The sequence below is a fragment of the Pristiophorus japonicus genome, chromosome 21 (genome assembly GCF_044704955.1).
Source record: "Pristiophorus japonicus isolate sPriJap1 chromosome 21, sPriJap1.hap1, whole genome shotgun sequence".
Lineage (NCBI taxonomy): Eukaryota > Metazoa > Chordata > Chondrichthyes > Pristiophoridae > Pristiophorus > Pristiophorus japonicus.
In genome coordinates this window covers 66,871,374-66,882,419 of record NC_091997.1, presented here as the reverse complement: position 1 = coordinate 66,882,419, position 11,046 = coordinate 66,871,374, and positions in this window count along the sequence as shown.

Genomic DNA, 11,046 nt, shown 5'->3' with positions numbered 1-11,046 from the left:
GCATCAGCGGACTCAACCTAACTGAAGATTGCGCCGTAAGAAGTCTTCTCCGATGTTCGGGGTACGGCAAGCAGAACCTACAGAATTCAACAAACCCCGAAATCGCGAACTACCGCTAACTAACCAGAAAGGATTGGTAAGCATAGTCCCTGACTGCCCTGGGGTCTAACTTAGCTAGGATTAGGTATTGGGAGGTGGGAGGGATAAATTTTACTGTACCCCCCTTTGAATGTGTAATGTATTGTTCCTTATTCGAGTGATTATAAGTTTGACATTGTATTTTCTTGTCTGTAATAAAATCAAAGTTCTTTTGCATCAAACCAGTTGTCCTTTGCACTTTATCACACCCCCAAATAAACCCAGAGTCTAGAACCCAAGGGAGAGGGAGCCGCTCAAGTAGGTCAGAGGTAAACCTGACCCCCGGGACCACCCGTTACAAAATGATGACCGCGGCAGGACTCTGGTACAAGGGGTGTGATGCGGAGAGTGCTGGTTTGGGGCAAAGAACCAAAATGGAAGAGAGGATTTCCTCCTATGTGTGTAAGAAGGTCAATGTCACTAAAGAATGGGTGCTTGGTCTACTGCGTGTTGAGCGTCCAGCTGATGCTGCAGCCCAGTGGACAGCAAGCAAGGATCACAAAGAAGCAGTAGAGAAGGCAATTTGGTTGGTCTGTCTACATCGACAGGTCCAACCCCTAGACAAAACCAATGAGACACTACAGGCAGAGTTATGGGAATGCGCAGAGAACTATCAGGAGAGGGCTATGGCAGAAGAAAGGTTATGGGGAGAACTCTGTAAGCTAAAACAGGAAAGGACCCAGATAATGGACTATTTTCAATGTCAGGTTACCGAGGCCAAAAATAATGAAAAGTTACTGCGGGAGGAAAGCACTCGCCTCACCCTACAAGTAAAAGAGCTCCAGGAAAGATTAAAAGATGTGCGAGCAGCGTATAAAGTAGCTAGCACTAATGGGTTTGTCCCTGCCAGCAACAAATCAAAAGTTTAAACCTTGCTCTGTCCAAGGCAAATGGCATGGTATGCCTAATAAGCCCGGGTACGCCCCAGGTAAGCCTGGAAGAGAAGGAAGAAACTGTTCAGCCACCACCTGTGGCACCGGTGACTACACCGGTACAGCAGCAGGAGGGGCGAACGAGCTGTGAGGCAGACAGGGATAGCGAACCACCACCACCTGTGGTGCTGAGTTTCAGCTCGGCTTGGCCGCAGGGAGGAGAGGGAGGCGAGCCAGAACAGGGACAGCCAGAACCAGGGCCAATGTGCCCGGTCCGGCAACAGAAGTTTGGCCCGCCCGCCAGTGCCGGGGGTCCAGGGCCCCTGGAAAGTCAGTTTGTGATCCCCCATACTCCCCAACAGCTTAGGGCTATGATAAGCCACTTGGGAAAGCTAACTCAAAAGGGAGACCCCTCAGGCCACTTTATGGAGGTGGAAAAAGCAGGGGATATTAATGGGTGCGATCATGCAGAAATGGCAAAGATGCTCCTCCTATCCCTGGACAGCAAGCTGTACCAGTCCCTCTCTACTGAGAGCAAAAGGGGACGGAGAACACTTGCCATTGTCCAGAAAGACATTTTAGAAGCCATGGGCTGCAATGACAAGAGTCCCTTCTCCAGAGTAGAGAAAACAGCGCAGCTCACAGGGGAAACCCCACAGGCGTTCGCAGACCGACTGTGGCCTGTGTACCAGAGCGCCTGTATTGGGGACATTGACCGAGATAACTTAAGTCCGGACGAGTTAGCCCACTGGCTCCGAAGCCTAGTAGCTAACAGTTTACCCCGAATAAAAACCAAGGCTGAGGCCTGGTTCGACCAAAGAGATCCCCAAGCCACCGAACAGGGAGTGGTTCGGCAGCTGACCCTAGCAGAGGGACGGAAGAGTTCCCACAAAAGGGAAGGGTCCACGGAATCCGACCTAGCCAGGATAAGAGGGAATGGTGCCACGAGGGGGGCAACCCCTCCGATACAAAACGTACCTGCTTTGGGTGCAGAAAAAGTGGGCACTGGAGAAAGGATTGTTGAAATCCTTGGAAGGATAGCGCAGGAAAGAGTTTTCCAGCCCCGGCCAAAAGGGCCGAGACCGATAAGCCAGTCCCTCCCCATTCATTCGATACCTTGCAACCACACTCCGAGCCATGTTAGATGGCCTGGAAGGGTAGCCACTGCCACCGATACCGAGATCCCACCTGCCCCCTCCCAACCAAAACCGTGACTAGGACAGGCGCAACCTGTCCACCTGTGTGCCCTTGAGTATGATACGTGGGGGAGACTGACCGTTCAGATGGAGGTGGAAAAGGTGAAAGGGACTTACCTACTGGACACCGGTGCCTCAAGCATCCTTGTCTATGCAGCTAAACCCGCCACCTCACCTCTGTCTTGGTGGGTTTCACGGGCACTGAACAGACAGGCTCATTCACCGTTCCGCTCTCCATTCATTTAGGTGCACTCCACATTAAGTGGACTTGTGTCCTGATGAAGTGGGAGCAGGAAGGGAGAGGGATCCAAGGGGCTGACTTCATCCTAGGCCATGGGATCCTAGTGGATTTAAGAAACCACTGTCTTTGGGGGTCAGTCTGTACGGGTCAAGAGAGTGAGGTGATGGTTATCCTAGGAAAACAGGGCAAAGGGACGGTGTGCACCATGAAACCAAAGGAGGGTTACGACCTTGAATCGCTGGTCAGTAACACTCCGATAGAGTACCAAGAATATGTGAGGAAAAACCTTGCAGCTTTTGCCACTCACAAACACGACTGTGGGAGAATAAATGGGGTCGAGTTAAGCATAGATGGGGACCCCATGACCCGACCACAGAAACAGTACAACTTCCCCAGGGAGGCGGAAACAGACATGGAAACAGCCTTGGGTTTTCTGGTTAAACAGGGGGTATTGAGACCAATAGCTATCCATGTGAACTCTCCATTGTGGCCGGTTAAGAAACCGAACAACTCCTGGAGAGCCACGGTGGACTATCGCGGTATTCAACCGTAACATCCCCGCCTGCGCACCCATCGTTGCTGCTGTCGCCGACCTCATTGGAAGTATCCCAGCCTCCGCGACCACCTTCACGGTGCTGAATATTTCCAACGGGTTCTGGTCCATACCTTTAAGAAGGGAAGATCAGTACAAGTTTGCTTTTACCTTTAAAGGGCAGCAATATACTTGGAACTGTCTCCCTCAGGGCTTCCACAACAGCCCCATTATTTTCCATCAGTGTATGGCCAACTGTTTAAAGAGTTTCAGCAGACCCCAGCAATTAGTACAGTATGTGGATGACCTGCTCCTGTTCACCAATGAGGGGGAGAAGCATGGCCGACTGCTGGCTGAACTGCTGGATCTGCTGAAAGAAGAGTTTAAAGTAATCCCTAAGAAGGCACAGATCGGCCTGAAGGAAGTAAAATTCCTGGGACTGGCTGTGCGCGCTGGGGAAAGAGCCATAGACAAAGCTAGAAGGGAAGCAGTGCAGAAGTTACCTGCCCCCAACACAGTGACAGGAGTAAGATCTTTTCTAGGGCTAACCAGGTACAGCAGAGATTTCATTGAGGATTATGCAACCACCGCAGCCCCTCTGCTCCGACTCCTGCACAAGGGAGTGGAGTGGGAATGGGACAAAGATTGGGAGGCAGCATTTATCCAACTCAAGAAAGACCTGCAGACCGCGCCAGCTCTAGGGGCCACAGATGGGGGTAAAGAGTTTTTCCTGGAGGTAGCAGCCAGTGGGGACAGCCTGAGCGCAGTACTGCTCCAAGAGCAGCATGGCCAGCTGAGGCCAATGGTCTACTCCTCCAGGATACTCACGGATGTGGAGAAGGGATATTCCAACTGTGAGCGGCACCTCCTAGCCACTCACTGGGCTGTGAAAAGATCACTGATCTTCACAGGGGGATCCCCTATCAGACCCCTTACCCACCATACGCCCACCTAAATGCTCCTGGATGGGAGAATCAAGGACGGGTCTGTGAGCAGTGCCCGCATTGCTCGCTGGACCCTGCTCCTCTCTCAAATAGACCTAAGGGTAAAGGGTTTCTGCGAGCCAAGACTCGCAGCCAACATGATTTATTCAGGGACAGCCCACTGGTGTTCCGTAGAAGGGGTATGGGAAATTAACATAGGCTTTCGGGCTGGGTTACACCACTCAGGCCTTGAGAACTATGTGGACGGTTCAAGCACGGTATCTGCGGGTGAACGACTCACAGGCTGCGGAGTTTATGACCCCGAGGCAGGCATTGCCCTGGCGAATAAACTCCCCAGAACTATAAGCGCCCAGCACGCTGAACTGTCTGCGGTGATTGAGCGTGAGTGTCGAAAGAATGGAGAGAAAGGGGAACAGGCAGAGAAGTGTGCTATTGCTGCAATCTGATTGGAGATGGGATGACCGACTTGTTACGAAAGGTAGCCAGATCTGCTTTGATAAGAGCGGATCACTGCAGTAATCACATTCCTGTCTTTCGTCAGTGTCTCCTCCCTCACTGGGCTGTTCTTTGTGGCTGCGGGGAAGTTTGAAGATGAATTTTCTTCCAATAAGGATATTGTCACAACAGCCTTTCCGATCCTCACCGTTGCAGCTCTAGATACCAATCTCTCCCTGCTGCAATCCCTTGTGCCATTCTCCATTCTGCTGACACAGCTTTGGTCATTGCTCCTCTGAACTTTCATTTTGTAAATCTCCTCAGCTCCCCTCATACAGGTATTCCCTTGGAACAAGCCAGTTCACCAAGCTGATATGAAGTCCATTATTAAGGAAGCAATAGTGGGACATTTGGAAAAGCATGATTCAATCAAGCAGAGCCAGCATGGTCTTATGAAAGGGAAATCATATTTGACAAATTTGCTGGAGTTCTTTGAGGCTGTAGCGAGCAGGGTGGATAAGGGGGAACCAGTGGATGTGGTGTATTTGGATTTTCAGAAGGCATTCGATAAGGTGCACATAAGAGGTTACTGCACAAGATAAAAGTTCACGGGGTTGGGGGTAATATATTAGCATGGATAGAGGATTGGCTAACAGAAAACCGGGATAAATGGGTCACTTTCCGGTTGGCAAACAGTGACTAGTGGGATGCCGCAGGGATCGGTGCTGGGTCACCAACTATTTACAATCTATATTAATGACTTGGATGAAGGGACCGAGTGTAATGTAGCCAAGTTTGCTGATGATACAAAGATGGGTGGGAAAGCAAATTGTGAGGAGGACACAACAAATCTGCAAAGGGATATAGACAGGCTAAGTGAGTGGGCAAAAATTTGGCAGATGGAGTATAATGTGGGAAAATGTGAGGTTATCCACTTTGGCAGAAATAATAGAAAAGCAAATTATAATTTAAATGGAAAAAAATTGCAAAGTGCTGCAGTACAGAGGGACCTGGGGGTCCTTGTGCATGAAACACAAAAAGTTAGTCTGCAGGTACAGCAAGTAATCAGGAAGGTAAATGGAATGTTGGCCTTTATTGCAAGGGGGATAGAGTATAAAAGCAGAGAAGTCCTGCTACAACTGTACAGGGTATTGGTGAGGCCACACCTGGAGTACTGTGTACAGTTTTGGTCTCCGTATTTAAGGAAGGATATACTTGCATTGGAGGCTGTTCAGAGAAGGTTCACTAGGTTGATTCCAGAGATGAGGGGGTTGACTTATGAAGATAGGTTGAGTAGGTTAGGCCTATACTCATTGTTCAGAAGAATGAGAGGTGATCTTATTGGACTTTATAAGAAAATGAGAGGACTTGACAAGGTGGATGCAGAGGATATTTCCACTCATAGAGAAAATTAAAACTAGGGGACATCGTCTTAGAATAAGGGGCCGCCCATTTAAAACTGAGATGAGGAGGAATTCTTTCTCTCAGAGGGTTGTAAATCTGTGGAATTCGCTGCCCCAGAGAGCTGTGGAGGCTGGGTCATTGAATATATTTAAGGCGGAGATAGACAGAATTTTGAGCGATAAGGGAGTAAAGGGTTAATGGGAGCGGACAGGGAAGTGGAGCTGAGTCCATGATCAGATCAGCCATGATACAGAATGGCGGAGCAGGCTCGAGGGGCCAGGTGGCCTACTCCTGCTCCTATTTCTTATGTTTTTCTGTACACCTCAGAGGGTGGTATTTTTGGGAGCTCAATAGGTTGATCTGGAGATACTGGGTATAAGAAGTGGTCAAATATTCCATTCCCCAGCAATTACATCCTTCACCGCCCTTTCCCACCCCCCAAAATATGGGACGTGACAAAAGCTTGCATTAAAAAAACACTTTAAATTTGTTTGCATTTGAATGAGTATATTCTCTTCATTTCTAACCTTGACAAAGATTTGTACCGAATATTTTCCTGCCCTCCCCTTACCCACCGAGTTGTTGTGATCGGGAACGTGCTGCCTGGAAGGGCGGTGGGAGCAGATTCAATCGTAACTTTCAAAAGAGAATCAGATAAATACTTGAAATGGAAACATTTGCAGGGCTGTGGGGAAAGAGCAGGGGGAGTGGGACTAATGGGATCGCTCTTTCACAGAGCCGGCACAGGCACGATGGGCCGAATGGCCACCTCCTGTGCTGTGCGATTCTATGATTCTAAGTCTGTCTTTCTTTCTATACTCAGGGATACAGAGCGCAATTGTAGTACCTGAATTACCAACACGGATCAGGGATTGAACTTGGAAACACCTTGGTCTATGTGCCTCAGCACCACAATTAGCATTGTAGGTACTCACAGAAGCCACCCTGGCTTTGAATTGTGCCTTTAAGCTCCTTACCCCACCTGTTACAGTTTCGGTCAGAATTGAAACAAGTTTTCTTTTATTCTGGTTTCATAATTTATTTTGGCAGAGCAGCTGAAGCTGTTTCTCATTATTAATGCCCTTTACCTGAGCCTTGACACTGGCTGTGTGTCAGGTTTATACTGAGTCACTCATTTTATTCTGACCATGCCTCCTTGTGTAGGTCTGAATTTACTGCTTCTCAGTTACCCATACTCTTAAATCTTGGCCTCTCACTGTTTCCTGCCGAAACATACACCATTCTTACAGGGCTTGACAGGGTAAATGCAGGGAGGATGTTTCCCCCAGGCTGGGGAGTCTAGAACCAGGGGTCACAGTCTCAGGATAAGGGGTCAGCCATTTAGGACTGAGATGAGGAGGAATTTCTTCACTCAGAGGGTGGTGAATCTTTGGAATTCTCTGCCCCAGAGGGCTGTGGAGGCTGTCTTGAGTATATTCAAGACAGAGATAGATAGATTTTTGGATATTAAGGGAATCAAGGGATATGGGGATAGTGCAGGAAAGTGGAGTTGAGGTAGAACTGTCAGCTGTGGCTCAGTGGGTAGCACACTTGCCTCTGGGTCAGAAGGTTGTGGGTTCAAAGCCCACACCAGGAATTTGAGCACATTAAAAAAAAATCTCAGCTGACCCTCCAGTGCCGTGCTGAGGGAATGCCGTGCTGTCGAAACGTAAAAAATAGGTGCAGGAGTAGGCCATTCGGCCCTTCGAGCCTGCACCACCATTCAATAAGATCATGGCTGATCATTCACCTCAGTACCCCTTTCCTGCTTTCTCTCCATACCCCTTTAGCCATAAGGGCCATATCTAACTCCCTCTTGAATATATCCAATGAACTGGCATCAACAACTCTCTGCGGTAGGGAATTCCAAGGTTAAGAGTGAAGATGTTTCTCCTCATCTCAGTCTTAAATGGCTTACCCCTTATCCTTAGACTATGTCCCCTAGTTCTGGACTTCCCCAACATTGGGAACATTCTTCCTGCATCTAACCTGTCCAGTCCTGTCAGAAATGTATATGTTTCTATGAGATCCCCTCTCATCCTTCTAAACTCCAGTGAATAGAGGCCCAGTCGATCCAGTCTCTCCTCATATGTCAGTCCTGCCATCCCGGGAATCAGTCTGCTGAACCTTTGCTGCACTCCCTCAATAGCAAGTACGTCCTTCCTCAGATTAGGAGACCAAAACTGAACACAGTATTCCAGGTGAAGCCTCACTAAGGCCCTGTACAACTGCAGTAAGACCTCCCTGTTCCTATATACTCAAATCCCCTAGCTTTGAAGGCCAACATACCATTTGCCTTCTTCACTACCTGCATGCCAACTTTCGATGACACCCAGGTCTCGTTGCACCTCCGCTTTTCCTAATCTGCCGCCATTCAGATAATAATCTGCCTTTGTGTTTTTGCCCCCAAAGTGGATAACCTCACATTTATCCACATTATACTGCATCTGCCATGTATTTGCCCACTCATCTAACCTGTCCAAGTCACCCTGCAGCCTCTTAGCGTCCTCCTCACAGCTCACACCGCCACCCAGCTTAGTGTCATCTGCAAACTTGAAACTTGGAGATATTACACTCAATTCCTTTATCTAAATCATTAATGTATATTGTAAATAGCTGGGGTTGCAGCATTGAGCCCTGCGGCACTCCACTAGTCACTGCCTGCCATTCTGAAAAGGACCCGTTTATCCTGATTCTCTGCTTCCTGTCTGCCAACCAGTTCTCTATCCACGTCAGTATATTACCCCCAATACCATGCGCTTTGATTTTGCACACTAATATCTTATGTGGGCTCTTGTCAAAAGCCTTTTGAAAGTCCAAATACATCATATCCACTGATTCTCCCTTGTCCACTTTACCAGTTACATCCTCAAAAAATTCTAGATTTGTCAAGCAGGATTTCCCTTTCCTAAATCCATACTGACTTGGACCGATCCTGTCACTGCTTTCCAAATGTGCTGCCATTTCATCTTTATTAATTGATTCCAACATTTTCCCCACTACTGATGTCAGGCTAACCGGTCTATAATTACCTGTTTTCTCTCTCCCTCCTTTCTTAAAAAGTGGTGTTACATTAGCTACCCTCCAATCCATAGGAACTGATCCAGAGTTGATAGACTGTTGGAAAATGATCACCAATGCATCCACTATTTCTAGGGCCACTTCCTTAAGTACTCTGGGATGCAGACTATCAGGCCCCGGGGATTTATCGGCCTTCAATCCCATCAATTTCCCTAACACAATTTCCCGCCTAATAAAGATTTCCTTCAGTTCCTCCTTCTCACTAGACCCTCGGTCCCCTAGTATTTCCGGAAGGTTATTTGTGTCTTCCTTCGTGAACAAAGTATTTGTTTAACTGGTCCGCCATTTCTTTATTCCCCATTATAAATTCACCTGAATCTGACTGCAAGGGACCTACATTTGTTTTCACTAATCTTTTTCTCTTCACATATCTATAGAAGCTTTTGCAGTCAGTTTTTATGTTCCCAGAAAGCTTCCTCTCATACTCTATTTTCCCCCTCCTAATTAAACCCTTTGTCCTCCTCTGCTGTATTATAAAATTCTCCCAATCCTCAGGTTTGCTGCTTTTTCTGGCCAATTTATATGCCTTTTCCTTGGATTTAACCCTATCCTTAATTTCCCTTGTTAGCCATCGTTGAGCCACCTTCCCCGTTTTATTTTTACTTCAGACAGGGATGTACAATTGTTGAAGTTCATCCATGTGATCTTTAAATGTTTGCCATTGCCTATCTACCGTCAACCCTTTAAGTATCACTCGCCAGTCTACTCTAGCCTTTCGGATGAGACGTTAAACCGAGGCCCCATCTGCTCTCTCAGGTGGATGTAAAAGATCCCATGGTACTATTTCGAAGAAGAGCAGAGGAGTTATCCTCAGCTCTAACGCGCATTGAGACGTCTCGTGGTCATGAAAGTTGCTATATAAATGCAAGTCTTTCTTTTCTTTTTAGAAGATCAGCCTACTCCTACTCCTAATTCTTATGTTCTTATGTTCTTCAAACCTCAGATCATCTCCAGCAATTTGGTTCTTTTGGATTGTGTGGGAGGTGAGAGAAAAATACTTTTATGTCAGCAGTACTGCAGCTACGCCCTGTGTAAACATGGGCAACATATTTGTTTTGAGGGTTGGACATATTTTCCCTTCAAAGATTGAGACAATTTTCCTATCAAGATGCCTCGTGTTCCAAGCTCTGTAACACAGGCTGTGAATCATAAATGATCATTGTACACCTGAAACGGCTCACAATCACTTCAGCTGCCTGTGGGGGTTTGCATTGGCCTATCATACTGAATTGGAAGTTTTATGTTTGGAGGGTCCTTGTTATTTCTGGCACTCTAAAGTAACTCAAAATACCTTTTTTTTTAAATATAATCGAAGGACCATATTGTGTTTTGTATGCTAATTTTAGCACCAGTGATACATAGAATTACAGAATCATAGAAGGAGGCCACACAGAAGGAGGCCATTCGGCCCATCGAGTCTGCCCCGGCTCTTTCGAAGAGTAATCCAGTTAGTTCCGCTCTCCCCCCTCTTTCCTCGTATCCCGGCAATTTATTATCCTCCAAGTATTTATCCAATTCCCTTTTGAAGGCTACTGTTGAATGGTAAGGGAGTGAAGGGTTATGGAGAGCGAGCGGGGAAGTGGAGCTGAGCCTAGGATCGGATCCGCCGTGATCTTATTAAATGGCGGAGCAGGCTCAAGGGGCCAAATGGCCGACTCCTGCTCCTAATTCTTATGTTCTTATGAATCTGCACCCTATCAGGCAGTGCATTCCAAATCCTAACCACTCACTGCATAAAAGAGTTTTTCCTCACATCGCCTCTGGTTCTTTTGCCAATCACCTTAAATCTGTGCCCTCTGATTAATGACTCTTCAGCCATTGGGAACAGCTTCTCGTTATTTACTCCATAAAGTCCGTTGCCAGCACTTTTCCAAGGATTCCTCCAATCCAAAAAATGGCTTTATGTAACTGAACAAAAAGTACAATTCGACTTGTCCACAATGCAGCATGTAAAAAATAAATTTGTGCAGAATTCTGCAGCATGAATGATAACCGAGAAAGGGATTTGTTTAAACTCCAGGACAGACCGAGAGCTCGGGATCAGATTTCACAGTATCACTACAGCAGTGACAGAGTGAAGGATAGAGTGAAGTTTCCTGCCTTGCAGGTTGGGCGTGGCAACCATTGGCAGCTCGGCCCCCAGGATGCTATGGGGAGGAGGTGATGCTGGGCCAGGAATGTGTAGGTGGGCGCAGGAGGCACG